Below are 16,255 nucleotides of genomic sequence, written 5' to 3'. Positions count from 1 at the left end.
GAACGTAGGGGAGAACATGCATCTTTGTAGGATGACATCAGAAGCGCTGCTTCGGAGCAGTGACCTCACTCTAGCACAATCAATCATCCACAAAAACCATATGAAATGTAAACCACGTGATTAAAAGAGGAGGCTTTACCTTTTAAGATATGAAGCAAGGCTGCCTCATGAATTAAATCATCACCCAGTAAAAAAACTAAAGATTTAGTTGAAGGGAAAAAAATTCAATAGTCTTTTTTTTTTTTTTTTCAGAGCTATGAAACTTCTGGCAAAGCTTGGCATCTGGCAACAAGCAGATGGTGGGCCAATGTGCCAATTACCAACACCGACATGCCATGCTGCCTATTAGGCAATCTGGCATTGAGTGATAGCACTTAAAGTCAGAAAACGACACGAGTGAGAGGCTGATCTAACAAACCCTCTTCATTAGAGTGTGACTAAAGCCCAGAGGAATTCAAACGCAGGTCTTTCATGCCCACATGACTTCAGACAGGAGAATCAAAGTTTGGGAAATAGTTTGGAAAGATACAGATTCTGAGACGAAGGATCATTATGAAATACCTCACGCATGTGTATGCATTGAATCCGTGGCTTTAAAATAGCTTTGTAAATATGGTTTAATAAGACTTAATTTCATGGTGAATCTTATATAAGGCCGGGGTGTTGGGTCAACTGGAGGTGGGGGCATCTTAGATCACCCAAGAGATTGTGCAGTGAACGCCAGAACATCCAAGAGCACCATGGATATTCCCCTATAGTATGTTCTATGTCAAAGTGGCTGCATAACAAGGACAGAGATTTTCTTTTTAAAAAGGCAAATAACAGGAATTTTAGATTTATACGACAAACATCTGCAAAACTCTAACAGCATAATATACAGGACCTAAATATATATCCTCTAAGGTTTCATGCCTTTGTGTGACTTCACAAGCAATTAAGAAGGGCTACCAGTTTTTTTTACTTGTTGACCCTCGCTACCCGGTGAAAGAGTTAAGAATTATTTTCCAACTCGAGATCTGCCTGTCCGTCCAAGCTCACCATATTATACAACTTAGTGTGTGGTTCTGGATGCAGCGCATTCAAATTACATGCTATCGAATTCAAAAGCGAGGGGGAACAGAACGAGTACGCCGTGGGGCTCCGGTCCAGGGCCAGAGTAGCAGCGCTAGCTGCACGACCATCACAATCACTTCAAATGAGCTGAACCATGTCCTACTCCTGCTGTTGTCCAGAAGACACAAACCTCAACTAACTTTATGCGAGGCAACACTGATGACAGGGCCATCGCTGATAAACAGAAAGCACTCATTTTGCTTGTGGTTCAGCAGGCATGGTGGGGAAGCATCTCTGTCTAAAACCATATTCTTAGAACAAACAAATCTGCATAAAAGTAAGCCAAAGACCGGAACACAGGAAACATGCTTCATATAGTTCCACTGGTCTGTCATGAGAAGAAACCAGAAAATAGCTCTGGCACCTGCTGTGCAAAAACAATGTATGTTTGGACTGACATGTCAGCATGCCATCACTGGAAACCAAACCACATTTGGAAAACCTACAAACTGAACACAGTATAGGTAAACATCTATTTAAAAAAAGAGCAGTACGGTCTGATCATTTGTGTTAGAAAATCGCCTCTGCCAGTTTTCCATTCTATTCAAATTCAGTTTGCCACTTGCTTGGCTGCTTTAGCTCAGTGGTGGTAAGAAACTATTGCCTTGCAAGGAAACTCTGGATTCTTGCTTTGGAACTTGATACTGTGGTGGATTATGAGTATCTAGGATCAAACTATAACAATGCACACACATACAGTATACTGCATGCATGTTAACACATAACTGCACAGGGATAGATTCATGAATGCCCCATGCTTTAGCACATGTTGATTATGTTGAGAATGAGGAACAATAATTACCTGATCCAACATTTAACTTTAATCTAGTGTATGAGAGAAGGGAGGGAGAAGGAGAGGGAGCCAGCATACAGTAACTGGAAGCCTTTACCGCACTGTGCAGTCCAGAGCCAGACTCCGGAAATGCATGGCAGTGTTCCCTACATCCTGCCCGCCCAGCCCTAACCCTGGCCCTCGCCCCACACTGCCAAACCCCTGTTATCACTCTGTGCAATTACCTCCAGATTCTTCTGCACCCATATCATACCGTGCCAATTATAAAATCCCCTTCTTTGTATACTACAAAGCACTACACGCATTTTAGTGTAAAGCCTGCAGTTTGCTGTGTGTTTCAGCCCAAAAATAGCTGAGTGAGAGTATGTATGTGTGTGAACATACATGCAAAAACTAAAAAAAAACTTCTAGTGTAGTGATTGCCGTTAGGGGTGCTTGTTTCTCAGGAAATACTTATGTAGTTGCTATGGAGTATTTGAAAAGATAGGCAGGTTCAACTAAATTGAAAAGAAATCAGGATTTGATTTTAAAAAATCTGCATTGAGTCAGCTGTAACACCTGAACACTACATGTTGTGATTGAGAGTACGTGAAAAGTAGTTAGCATGCGAGCAGTTAAGTCAAAAAGTTAACTTAAAGTGTTAGATAAAGGTTGAAATAGTTAGCTCAAAGAAATGGATAAACGGTTGAAATACTGAGCTTAAAGTAAAGGGTAAACAGTTGGAATAGTGTGCTTGAAATAGTTAGCTCAAAGTATTAGTGAAATGGTGAAAAAGCTAAAAGTCGTGGAAAATAGTTGAAGTACCTACATTTCCTGGATATACTGTTGAAATAGTTAGCTTAAAATAATGGATAAACAGCTGAAATAATTAGTTTAAAATAGTAGTTAAATGGTTGAAATGGGTAGCTGAAAGTTGTGAAACGTTAAAAAGCTAAAAGTAGTGGAAAATAGTTGAAGTATGTCCTGGATAAACAGCTGAAATAATTAGCTTAAAGTAATGGAGAATTGAAAAGTGGAAAGTTTAAACTGTAAGCCTAAAGTAATAGATACATGGCTGAAATAATTAGCTAAAAGTAATGAATAAACAGTTGAAATAATTTGCTGAAAGTAATGAACATCTGAAATAATTAACTAAAAGTAATGGATACATGGCTGAAATATCCAGCTACTTTGTAGTACGAATGTAAATGTGACAAACCAACCTAATAACCTTCAGCTCAAATTGAAGTTCAAGTTGTTCTCCACTTTTATATAACACAGTAGTGTTAACATCCAGTTTGAAATAAATCCAAATGAACACATTTTGAACGTAACAGGGTGGTGTCCAAGAAAGTATAGGCCTACTTTAGTTCATCTGACAGGGCTGTGGGGGTACATCAGACAAAAAGTGTTGGGAACCACTGTGCTAGAAGACTGTTATGTATTGCATTCCAGAGGCTATTCCAATCACCTGTCACCAGGTTGGGCCTGCACCTTATAAGGAGCGGAGGGCACTCTCCACGTGTTTTCCAAACACTGCACAACTTATCAGATACAGTTTCATGGACAATTACTATGCTGTCTCTGCCCTGAAAGCATTCAAAAAAAAGAAAAAGACCTACAGATCTACCCTCTGCAGCTCCCCCCTCTCCAATTTGACTTGCTTCCATTTAACAGATACTACTATGTAATAAAGCCAAGATCAAAAGACTTGCTGGCCCAACACAAGTACAATGAGAGTTGAAAAGAGCCTTTTGCCTCAGGGGTGGTGGGATTGCAAAGAATGTGATATTTCGAAATGATGAGAAGTGGATTTATCTGCAGAGTGAGCAGGCCCTACCTTTTGCAAGACTGCCCTATGGCTTTGTCTGCAGGAGATGCTAGATGTGTTTAAAGGTTATAAACCAAAGGGCAATTAGCTTCTGCATCTCAACATTCACCTTATGGTCCAATTTCATCTTTGAGGGGCATGTGGTGTGCTCATAGATATAGAACAATCTATGGGTGTGCTGGTAGCCATAAGGGACCCTTACTTGCCTGTACCTTCCACATTGTAATGGTAGCATTTTAACACATTTTGCAGTTATGGGTTATGAGCTTTCCATTAGGATTTTCGAGGATGCTTCGAATGATATTAACAACCAAAAATGTGTGATGTCAACGTGCAACATGTTACGGTAAGCGTCGCGTCGGCTGCTGAGGCGATGAAACTTGGCTGGCCGGGGGTTGGAGACACCCCCCGCCCCGAAGGACTGAGCGCGCATTGCAGGAGTGGACATATGCTTTTCTTTGTGTTGTCCCGCGGTTAACAAAACATTTACATGACAGCGTCACTACTCGGCCCATAGAAAAGTTTATTATAGCTCACAATCATGAGTTTACTTTGCCTTTGGCAAACTGTTGGAGCACAAAGAGGAAGCGGCTTACAGCCAAGATACCCTGAAAAGTATCAGCAGCAGCCCACGCGCACAGTGAGTGGAGATCCATAATGTGATAATCTCCTGTCGTCAAAAATGCTATTTCATTAGCTAAAGCATCCGGGGCGTCGTGAACTTTCTTCCTACTCACGTCTGTGAAAAGTTTGCAGGCAGTTTAAAGTGATTGCGCTTACCTGTGGATCTTAACGGGACAAAGTAGAGCTCTTTAGTCGAGTGTGAGGAGAGGAGAGGGAGCCAGTCTGCAGTCGGTCCTCCACTACACTCAATGATAAAAAACAAACTGAATACCCGTTCAAGCCCCTCCCTTTTAAGACATAACCGCACATCTACTCTTGGCTGATGCTGTCCGCTCCAATCTGCTCTTAAAAGGTTAAACTACCACTCTCACAAAGCATTCAGAAAGCCTGCCTGAGTCCAAAAGTGTCAACTCTGCGAAGAACTTGTGCAAAACTCCTATAGCGAAAGTGACTTGAGGCAGAAAAGTGCCTTTTTGCTTATCCTTCGGTGGGCCTCTGAAAGAAAATCATCTGTCAAGGGCGATCATATCCGATGTTAATGTTGGGACAAAAAGGAGGGTATGTGCTCACAGGAAGGCCTCAAAGCCTCCATGTTAACAGTAACGTTAATGTGGTGGTGATGACCATATTACCAGTTTTTGCCTTGAATCTCATTACGCAAATTGTAATACAAATGCAATTCCATTCATTTACAAACCTAAAAAAACGAACTATCTGGATGTTAAAATACCACTAGATGTTATTATGAAAATAGTAATTTTAGAAGTAATTTGGGTGAACTGGCCCTTTAAATAGAGGAGAGAGCTTATTATTTTCTAAACGCTGAAAGTCCTTTGTAATAATGGTTTATCTAACTACAGTAATTTATGGTTCAGTAAAATTCTTTTTCATTGTTATACCGCTTACCTTATTTTCTTATTTACTTAGTTGATTAGTGAAGAGTATTGTCTTCACATGCTCTATGAAAAGTCTCATGAGGGAGAATTTGGGCCGCAAAACTTAAAAATCCCTGTAATAATACATTTTACATGATTTCTTTTTACTTTACAGAGTTAACGGCTCAGACTTCTTCTCACTATAAACTGAAAAATGCCAGAGACAGAGCGTGAGAGTTGGTAATCCTGTTTTTTTTTTAACAAGTCTGTAACAGACATGCTTAGTCACAAATTCAACATTCAAAGGAAATATTTTTTCAAGTATCTACAACTTAGAAGTTATATAGGAACAAAACAAAGCAATTTATGGAAACCACCCAAATCTAAGTTAGAAGAAATGAGAAGTGAAAATAGCTTTAAAAAGGGAGCAGTTTCTCATCTTTATAAACTACTGTTATCACACTCCCCAGATAATTCAATCTTAAAATTAGAAGCCTGGAAAAAAGATCTGCAAATAAATGTATCACTAGATGAGTGGGAATTGGCTTGTAGTAAAGCACATAAGCAAACTGTAAATTCTAGGTTGAGATTATTACAATACAAGTGGCTTATGCGTGTTTATGTCACTCCCGCTAAATTAAACCAATATAATCCAAATATCCCAGACATATGCACAAAGTGTGGAGAAGGAAAGGGAACATTGTTCCATTGTTTTTGGGAATGCGGAGAAATTAGGACATTTTGGGGTGCAATAAAGCAAACTGTGATGGATATTATATCTAAAGATCTTCCTCTGGAACCTTCTTTTATCATTTTAGGCTTATATCCCAAGCACACAGGATATACAAAAAGCGAGAAGCTGTTCATCGATATATGTTTACTACAAGCTAAAATGTTGATTGCACTGCACTGGAAAAGCACAAGAAGACCAAATATTGGATAGTGGGTTAAGCAGATGTTGACTACTCTTCCATTGGAACACATAACGTACTTGCTAAAAGGAAAAAAAGACTTGTTTGAAAGTATTTGGAGACCTTTCATGCTTTTCGCAGAAAGCATAGACTTAACAGAAGATCAAGAGGAGGACGACGTTCATGAATAATTTTACAATCAGTGATCTGCTCGTTGGGAGATGGTTGGTCTCTGTTACTTTGTGTCAAAGAGCATTATGGATATATCATTTTATATATGGTAACATTGTATTTTGTGTCTGAGAGGGAGTTCTGCTGTATGTCACTTCAAATTCTAAAAAAGACAATTAAACATATTGTTGGAAAAAAAAACAAGTCTGTAACAAGTTTGATGTAATGCTAGTTGCTCTGTGAGGCTGTACTTAGCTAAAGGCTGACTTAAGCATGCTCACAATGACGATGCTAACATGCTCTGATGTTGACCAGGTAATGTTCACCATATTTACCATCTTAGTTAGCGTGTTAGCATGCTAACATTTGCTGAGTAGCACAAAACACAAAGAAGAGACTGATGGGAATGCCAGCTGTGCAGTAATTTGATCATAAACAGGACAAGTTTTAAATGCTGACGCTAGATGAAACGTCAGGGGATCACAAAAGTCATTCACATTACAATTCACCCTGAATGGGACATCATGTGTGTACACCATTTTAAACCATCCAATAATGTTCGAGACATGGTTAAAAAGAAGTTTTCATTTTCAGCTATCTGGATTTGAAATACAGCTGCAACATGAGAATATATCAAAATTATTTTTTATTGTGGAACAGACAGAATATAATTTTCCCATCTACATGGTTAGAAGATTATTTTAAAGGGTTCTGGAAACACCTTCAGAACAGCAGCAAATGTTGTTAGACAAGCTGATGTAGCGGATTATCGGATGCTATACCTCTGTGACTCAAACATAATGGTGATACTAATGGTAATATTTAGCCTATAGTCAAATTAAAATTAAATACGTGGGATCATCAAACTACTCACCATTGCAGATTATTAATTATACAATGGTTGCTGAAACCCCCAAATTGAAAGAAAATACAAAGGACATGACCTCAGTGATGTATGATGCATCAAGCACCAAGGATATTGATAAAAGTGTGGTATCGGGTTTGGTTCTTTTTACCAAATGCAGCCCTGCAATTTGTGACCTTTTGTCTTTCAGCAATTTTAGTAAGCATGCAGGGAGTTAGGAGGTGACATACACAATAGCCTCAGTGTTCTACTTTCTACTATAAAACAGCAGCACGGGGACTCTGCCCGCTTTGTCTTCCCCTTTAAAACAATGATGCTCACAACAAAGAATGGACTTAAGAGCATTAGGCCACTGGTGCAGAAATGAGCACCATATGTGCTACTGCTCTTTCACATGTGTTTCTTTAAGATAAAGTGAAATAAATGCATTCTGTTGATTGTGTGCTAATGCAATTGTGTGTGTGTGTGTGTGTGTGTGTGTGTGTGTGTGTGTGTGTGTGTGTGTGTGTGTGTGTGTGTGTGTGTCAGAATACGAGACAATGCGAGAGGAGAGGGGGGGGGGGGTTAGAGGGCCATCCTTATCTTCATTCCTTTGAAAAATGATGTATTTTAAGATAAACCTGTCAACCTTCATCTTGCAGGTTTCTTTCAGACTTGCTTTTCCAGTTTGCACACCAACATCTTGGCCCCAAAACCTGCAGCAAATCATTTCATGGCATCATTTGATTGCCAAAAACGATGCATTGGCTGGGGCATGTTTACAGTTAGTGTGATGGCCTTATATTCAAGGCCGATGCTCACTTGCTATATGTACATCATTAGTTCAGGTGTTTAACTTAGTCACATACATTAGTTTACACTCCTCTGGTCTGTGGCATTGCATGAGTTTTTTTGATTGGAAAAAAAGAGCCTTACTACAACATAATGGGCACAACGCTACATATTAGTGTCACTAGAGGTAGCACTGAATATATGGATACTTGTGCATGTTTATCTGCCCACAGACTAAAGAGAAACCATTAAAGCTTTTGGCTCTATTGCTTTCTGCGAGCGGTGTGCAGCTGCTGTCAAGGATGCACAGATCTCTGGAGCCCCAGGTCAGAAAGATCCCTACTGCCAAATCTTCCTGACATACATATATACCTTCACAATGTTACATCAGATGAAACACCTCAGAACCAATTATAAAGGTTTTAACAAAACCTTTGACATTTTCCCATTTCATCATATTGTTTTAAATCAGATGAAAGTCTGTGTTGCCATCTTGTGCAAAACTGACGTTAGAGGTGAGGTTGGGTTTGCCTTCAAAGTTGTATTCAGTTGTAGAAAAGTGTTCAACTCAATGATGAAAGTCCCAAATGTTATTCTGCAACAGCATTGCTTAGTGAAACAAAAGTTTCCTTAATAACAATGAAAAACCGGAGCATTGAGGGGTGCTGCAGCTTTAAATATAATCAGTGTCTAAGAATTAAATAATGTCATTACTATCAGACATTAAAACGGATTACAAGGTACTGCCGCCTTTCTCTCACTGTGTATGTATGACAGATGATAGTAGATGTGCATACCAAATTCCTGCAGCATCCTGGGTAAAGCCCAGGACTTTTATCATTCTCATTTGTCTCCTGTTCCTTCCTGTATATCTCTACTGTGTACTGTCAAAGAGAGAAATGCCAACAAAGCATAGAACCCTGCAGTTGTAAACATCTGGATTATTTCCCTGGTGCATGGTTCATGTTTGACTTTATCGACTACTGGTCTGACACATTCCATGGACAAACAATAAAACTATCATGAGAATATCAAATTGATGTGTCCATCCATTGCACCACCTTTCTACTAAACTAAAGATATGACATGCCGGTCATAGTAAAGTGTGGATTAGGCCGTTAAGATGCACAGAGATTGTGTGCCATTAAGATGACATCAGTGCCACATCTGTGAAAAGGATACAATGACAATAATGCATGTTATGTACATCATTTCAATATATGACAACATTAGAGCAAGGTGGATTACATATCTGGATCACTGAAAGAGTAACTGTTACATATGAAATTCGAGCCTCTTAATGTGCATGATGAACACAGCTTTGAATCCTTTCCCTGCCCTAACCCCTCTGACCCCATTCCACGGCTAACTTTCATTTTATAAAATGATTTATAATGACCAATTACACGCAGCATGCAGGAGGGCTCAGGCAGGAATTAAAAGCCTTGCTGTGACACACCTGGCTCAAGTTCTAACTGTTTCACATGTTCAGGGGCCCCGGGACGGGTCCCTGGGGAACTCCGCTACACCAGCTATAAGTCTAACCAAAGCAAACACAGAATCCCTTGTTTGTTGACTTTTACAAAATGTTGAATCTAGTCAGGAAGATGTGTTTGTCCAAAAAAAAGTGTCTTGATACATTTACATCAAGAATGTGGTTTAAAGGTAAAAACTCTTTCATGTTGCCTTTCATGACATCAAAGTAGCTCTGAACTGAATTCCCAAATCATAAAGCTGCACACATCAAACTTTATGAAGATAAATTTATGTTTTTAAGTCATTACTCTAGAGAAGCTAAAATTCACCTCTTTTTGAAAGATACATCAATGGAAAAGAGATTTCTGGCTTCTGACTTTCTGTATTCTTAAGCATCTGCAACCTAAACCCACTGTGAGAGCTTTTCAAACACACCAAGTGTACAAAGAAAACACACAAAAACAACATTTGCTCACCGATTAGCTAACAGAGCTGAGTTGTCTCTTTCAGTCTCTCTGTTAACTTCTCTCACCAGGCCCTAACAGTTACCTAGTGCTCTCATGACCAAAAATCCACCGCTGGCATCCACCTTATTTCCATAAGTGGGACCTCAGCCATGTCAGTGGCTATTTTCCTACCATATCATTTTAAAGGTCCCATATTGTGTGTGTCTTTTTGATTATGAAGCAGGTCAAGGTGCTGTATAAATACTGTGAAAGTATCAAATCGCTCAATTCACAGAGAACAATGCACAAAGCCCATATTCAGAAAGCCATCAGGACTTCCATGGTGATGTCACAACTTTACTATATATAGGCAGAAAGTGCCATTACAGTGCCGTTTATATAATTGTATGAGGAATATTCTGAATGTATTTACGTTTTATAAAAATAGTTATTGCAACGGCTGAAAAACATCTGAGTTTTCTTAGTACTAAAAACAGGCTGTAATATAAGCAAACCATGTGAAGAATCAAAAGTGCTATGTACAAACCTGGCTTTGATACACAGTAAAGAAAGAGGGCTGAGTGAGAGAGAGAGAGGATGTCACTGAGGTTATTAAGTGGGCACCTCCCATCACAGATGTTTAACTGAATCTCTCCCATGACACCTCCGTGAGGCTCCTCGGAATCCCAGCACCGCCACATCAACAAACATAAAAAGATAAATATCTGGATATCATGGTGGATCTCACTGCCAAGATTTTGGCTGATACATGATAGGTAATTCAAAGCCAATCAAAGACATTTCATGTTGTGCCATTTGACTGTACAGTAATATTAGCAATTTATGGCAATATGAGGGTTCTTGTGGCTTATTTCCTGCTTGTTTCAGTCTGAGCTGCACTGACACACATAAGACAGCAGCAGACAATAAAGCTTTGAAATAATTTCTGCTCGGGAGTCAAAGCTGGGGCAAATTTAACATTGTGTGGGATGTTTGATATTGCCACGGAAACCCCATCTGTGCCCAATCAAAACAAGGCCATCTGTTTAGCATATAAAAATGGAGAAATGACATGAGGAAAAGTATGGGAGATCAGGAAACTGTATTTTTTTTATCAAATGTATATTTTATATACAGTATACTGCACATGTGGATATGTAGTTCTGCCACCTGCAATCACATGTATTTTTCAACAATCCACTGAAACTCTACCTGCTCACTCAGTGTAAGTTTCTCTAAATAAGAATACAAACTGAGCACTGATCCCTCCAATACTAGCTTAATTATTACACAAACATACACTGTATTGTGTCTGTGGGCCAGTTCACCTTAATAACCCAGTGGGCTGACGTAAGCTTCTTGCCAAAGTACAGTCATTCTTTCAATCCTTTTTCATACATCAGTGAAGAATGAATGGATGAATGGAGGGGTGATGCTTGGACAGCCCCTGGTGGAGATTATGATAAAGTGAACATTGTAGGTATGAGTCAAATCCCTTATTTGTTATAGTGTCAGCAGTCTGACCTATACTGCCACCAACAGTTCAGAATGTAAAGTAGATATAATCCTATTTAAAAGACAGCTCTGTGTGATAATAATCTGCAGAATCATATGCCAGTGTGTCACACTGAAGATTTCTAAAGATATTTTTCTCTAGGTTTTGAGATATATATATATATATATATAGTATAATGTGCTAAAGCAGCAGCAGCAAAAAGTCCCAGACCTCTCATGTGTATCATATTAACTGTAGTTACACTGCACTGTGAGTGTGAGCTGCTATCTAGAGAGGACTGTATGTCAAGAACCATATACATACTACTCTAACTGTAAGATTTCCTCTCAGTATGATGATTGTGTGAGTCTACTAAGAGCATGGGGATGTCACTTACTGACCAGATCTAGTTTTCTTTTCCCACTTAAGAAATATTAGTCAACTGAGATCTTTAGTTTCCACTGCTGAATTTGAGATGCTTATACATGCATTCATCTCATCTGACATTCACTACTGTTACAGACCTTTCTCTTCACTTAGTATGTCTGCTCTAGTCTTCGATCAATCCAGAATGCTGTCGCAAGGCTACTCACTAGGTCAAATATACAATCTCACATTACTCCTGGTCTTAAGTCTCTTCACTGGCTCCCTGTCGCATATACTGTAGGATTGGGTTTAAAATTCTCACTCTTACATGTAGAGCAAAGTCAGGCACCTGCATATGTGGCTGAAATACTTCACTCATAATCGCCAGCTTGCTCTCTTAGGATTAATATGTTTAATTTGCTCTCTGTTCCACGCACCCGGCTTAGGACCCGTAGTGATCGATCTTTTGAGTCTGTAGCAACTAAGCTTTGGAATGCTCTGCCTCACTTACAGTCCGCTGTTTCTGTGGACTCTTCTCTTTTGAAATAAAGAACATAAAGACCTACCTTTTTAGACAGCCGTTTGGTTGACCTGTCAGCACTTTATGCATTATTATGTAAGTCTCATTGTGTGTCTTTTTTATTCAATATGTATTATGTTCTCTTGTATTTTTTTTATGACCTTGTAAAGCACTTTATGATTTTATTGGTGAAAAGCGCTTTATAAATACATTTTAGGTGAAGGATCACTAAAAATATGGCACAAATTGAATGTTCTAATTCTTTCTTTCTATCTCTTTTACAGCCAAATGTGAAAGTCAATAAAGGTGAATGCTTTGATCAAATGACTATCTGAAGAAAAAAAAAAAAACATCTAATAGGAAAAAATGTCATAAAAAGTAGGAAAAGCTACTCAGATAGTCAGACAGGAGTCATGCCGAGCTACGCCATGAATGGCCGCGAGCAGTCAAGTCACGCTGGCACAGTGCAAGTGTTTTTCCACTGCATAGCACAGCAAGGTAAAGTTGTTTACATGATACACATATTTTTAGACTCAATCTGACTGCACTTCCCGAGGATATCATATCTCCTATCTCTGTCGTGAATAGAGGTCCAGATAAATCTGCTTTAAAATCAGTGAAAAATATGCTCCTTGTCTGAACATCCATGGGTTCACTACAAACAGGACTACACTGCTAACCGTTAATTGGTATACCTTTAGTGGTGCTGATTTGCCAAGCTGTGGACAAATATAGGCTAAAAAACAGGTCTCAAGTTGTAGCCGACAGTTAAATAACTGTCTCCACTGCAACATTATACTTCCTGTTTACACCCCCCCCTAAAACATTACAGTAACAAGACTTAGATGTGACTTGAGGTGTTGGTGGGGGACCAAGTAATCTGTGTGTAGTCACAGGACCTACACTACAAGGATGGCAGAATGAATATACATTATACACACATAGGTCCCCATGTATTCAACTCTATTTGCACTCATGTATATTAACAACATAAAAATGAAAGCCACAGTAGGATGGGTTGGCTTATCAGATAAATACATACATAGCCATTAGAAAAAAATAAAGATAAAGACAACTTCTTATTCAGAGCCTCTGGATGTAGTTTTCTCATTTAGAAAAACCCTAACCCTTTCATTGTTTGCATCTAAAAAAAAAAAAAAGGCCAGCCTATCTCTAGGCTATCTCATGATGGAGTTCAATATGATCTGTTAATAATTGTAAAATATTCAAATTCAGTATTGTAGGGAAGCTATTGTGTTATTGAGGAAAGAGAAGAAGTACTGATTGTAAAAACTTGTGCCAACCTTGATCCACATGCAATATAACTCATTTACTTGCTCTTGGGATTTCAAGCAAGGTTCCTCTAATGCACAAATTCTGAAATGTAATTTCCCAGGTCAGGGATCATTAATCCCCAGCGAACACTGATTTGCTGGGTGTTTTTAGTTACACTGACTAACTACTTAGTGTACATTTAACAATTAAATTGTTCTTTTGACTGCAAGTATTGCAGGAGTTTTAGACCTCTGCTAACAATTTAGGTTGAGCTTTTTTATAAGATGATACTTGCTCCCTGCTTTTAAATGACATGGCAGTTGTTTCACTAAGTTCCCGTTTGTTTGCAGAAGACTTGATTTTAAGAACATACTGTTTTGCATTCATTCACAGGCTTTACATGTATACAGGGACGGGATACCAGTATGAGAGTGAAAAATGTCACTATCATTTCCATCTTAGGTGTCATTCCTATTTAAAATGACAGACAGTGAGTGAAGCAGTAGGCATTCACCAGGACATCTATTCTGCACATCATCCAACCCTTCATATCGTCCAGTGACCTGGCATGAAAACAAAACGCGCTGCTGAATGTGATGTAAGATGTGACAGCCATTTCGATTTTTGTTTTGTTTCTAGGGGGACACTTAGGACACTTAGATAATGTACTTATCTGCATCTTTAAAATGTCAAGCAATAAACCTTCACCTCCAATACAAAAAATATGCTTCAATAAGGAAACAAATATATAGAAATATAAGTCACGGCCTTACTTTCTCTGTCTGTCTTCATGCCGTATTGGATTTGATCTCCAGATTGCTTCACACAAACAAACAAAAAAGGTTTATTTTTCAATTTCTGCTATTTTTCTCTGCAATCTTCAAAAAAGTCTGGTGTGGATATGTTGCAGGCAAATACAGCGTGACTACAGAATGTCTTCTATTCGGTATCCTTTGTGGATTAGAGCAGATCACGAAGCCTGCAGAATACAATCTGACATGACGCATGGCTTTTCATACAAGATCATAATTTCACTTTGGTGTGGTTTAAGACGTAAATAGATATAATCTTGGGAGGCGGATTAAGACGAGAGTGTCGCATTTGATCTTCAAAGGACTGGAGGTTATCTCAGGCAAAGAACAAGTGCGGCTACCTTCCATAAAAAATCTGACACAGAGTTAGACTTCTGTTCATTTCCATTACAAAGACAAGTACCTCTTTCTCATTCTTGGCCACCTCCACCTCAATATCGTAGTGCTCATCATCCTCTGTGTCAATCTGTCATTGCAAATCCGTACAGAGGCCCTGTGAAGAGAGCAGACTTCTTTAAACCACGACGGACTGCAGATGGAAAAAGGGTGGAAAAAAATGTAAAGAAAAAAGGAATGATTCATCATCAAACGGCATGTAAAAGCCACAGCTTTTAAATTTCACTCAGCCATCAGACTAGACAGGTGGCAGGATGTTTTTAAAGTGGATTTTTAGAAAGAAAAGTACAAGGCAGAGTGAGAGATGTTTATCTGAGAAAAACATGGGAATAGTTGCGGCAAAAAAATGTCTGTTTGATATAATAGACAAAATGTATCCACATATAAGCCTATTCTAAATCATTCTGGATATAAGGACGTCATTGAAATTGAGGCATGCAATACATCCAGAGACCTGCAATGAGTTAACTGGTCTGGCTATTTCAACATGTCAAAGGCTTTGTAATGCGAAATAATATTTGACAGTTGAGTGACAGCGATGACAAATCACAAAAACACGAATCACAACACCACAACAGGCCAACAATGACACATACTAGATTGCCACGAGAATCCAATTGCCAATTCTAAGTCTACAGTATGAGCAGGACACAGACATATATTGTATGTACCTTTGGTACCTTTACCCAGCATGCTGCTCAAATAATGCTTATTTGAATGAGTTTTATCATGTTCAAAACAAACAAAAACACCAAAACAATGAAAAAAGGGTGTAGTGATATCTTTTATTTGTGAAACCTGCTAACTGTTTTTTGCCATTTTAGAGCTAGTGGAAACACGCTTTACACAAGCTAACACTGACATTATCACCTACTAAGTTGATATGGCGAACATGGCAACATAGCCAGTTGTTAATTTATACATCCAGCAAATATGGAGTAACAATTTAATCCATTTGGAGTCACGTTTCTAGCCATCTGGCAAATATAAGCCCCATCTCTCTCCTATTAGCTCTATTTTTGGTCTCTACCACATTCTGATCGAAATATGTGTTTCTTTAGTTACTAAATGCTCCACTATGCTCAACAGCTCATTGCTAACTTTGTTTGTGTGTCGTTTTGTGCTGAGCATGTAATGTATAACGGGTTTATCAAAGCTGTTTTTACACAAAACAGCTGATAAGAGTGGTGAAAGACCACCAAAAGGGGGTCGTGCGCTTGCGACTTACAAAGATACATAAGTGTATGCACTACAGGATTTACCTTATTATACTTTATCGACAGGAATTGATAGGTCAAACTGCAAACAGCCACCCACAAATAGTCTAAAAAAAAAGCATCAGGCTGTCTTTGAGATTTCACATGAACAATGGTTAAAGTTAATCAGGCTACCGAAGAATACCAGAATTCCTCCGTTCAATTAGGCCTTAGCGACACACCCCGGCTTCCATCCTTAACAAAGAGCCGTGTATATGGGCTCTTCAAGTCTCTCCACTGCTGGCTGTTCCAATTTAACGGGAGAGAGGAGCAAGAAGGG

The 16,255-nt window shown here is 38.9% G+C and overlaps 1 protein-coding gene and 1 long non-coding RNA gene across 10 annotated transcripts in view; both read right to left on the bottom strand.

Moving 5' to 3' along the window:
- cald1a (caldesmon 1a) overlaps positions 1-4,835 on the bottom strand; it is a 60,186-nt gene extending 55,351 nt beyond the window's left edge. For 2 of the 8 annotated variants that reach the window (XM_039791237.1, XM_039791238.1), the window contains exon 1: positions 4,497-4,830. The gene's annotated coding sequence lies outside the window, so the exon portion shown is untranslated. Of the gene's footprint in view, positions 1-4,496 lie in introns of all 8 variants that reach the window. The other 6 variants (XR_005638118.1, XR_005638117.1, XM_039791239.1 and 3 more) reach the window with 6 other exon arrangements.
- Positions 4,836-14,731: 9,896 nt separating this feature from the next.
- LOC120553146 overlaps positions 14,732-16,255 on the bottom strand; it is a 283,955-nt gene continuing 282,431 nt past the window's right edge. For both annotated transcript variants that reach the window (XR_005638114.1, XR_005638116.1), the window contains one exon: positions 14,732-14,816. This is a non-coding gene — a long non-coding RNA (uncharacterized LOC120553146). The remainder of the gene's footprint in view (positions 14,817-16,255) is intronic.

The sequence above is a fragment of the Perca fluviatilis genome, chromosome 23, assembly GCF_010015445.1.
Source record: "Perca fluviatilis chromosome 23, GENO_Pfluv_1.0, whole genome shotgun sequence".
NCBI classification, from domain to species: Eukaryota; Metazoa; Chordata; class Actinopteri; order Perciformes; family Percidae; genus Perca; species Perca fluviatilis.
The sequence above is the reverse complement of the archived record's forward strand: the minus strand, read 5'-3'. Positions and strand labels throughout refer to the sequence as shown.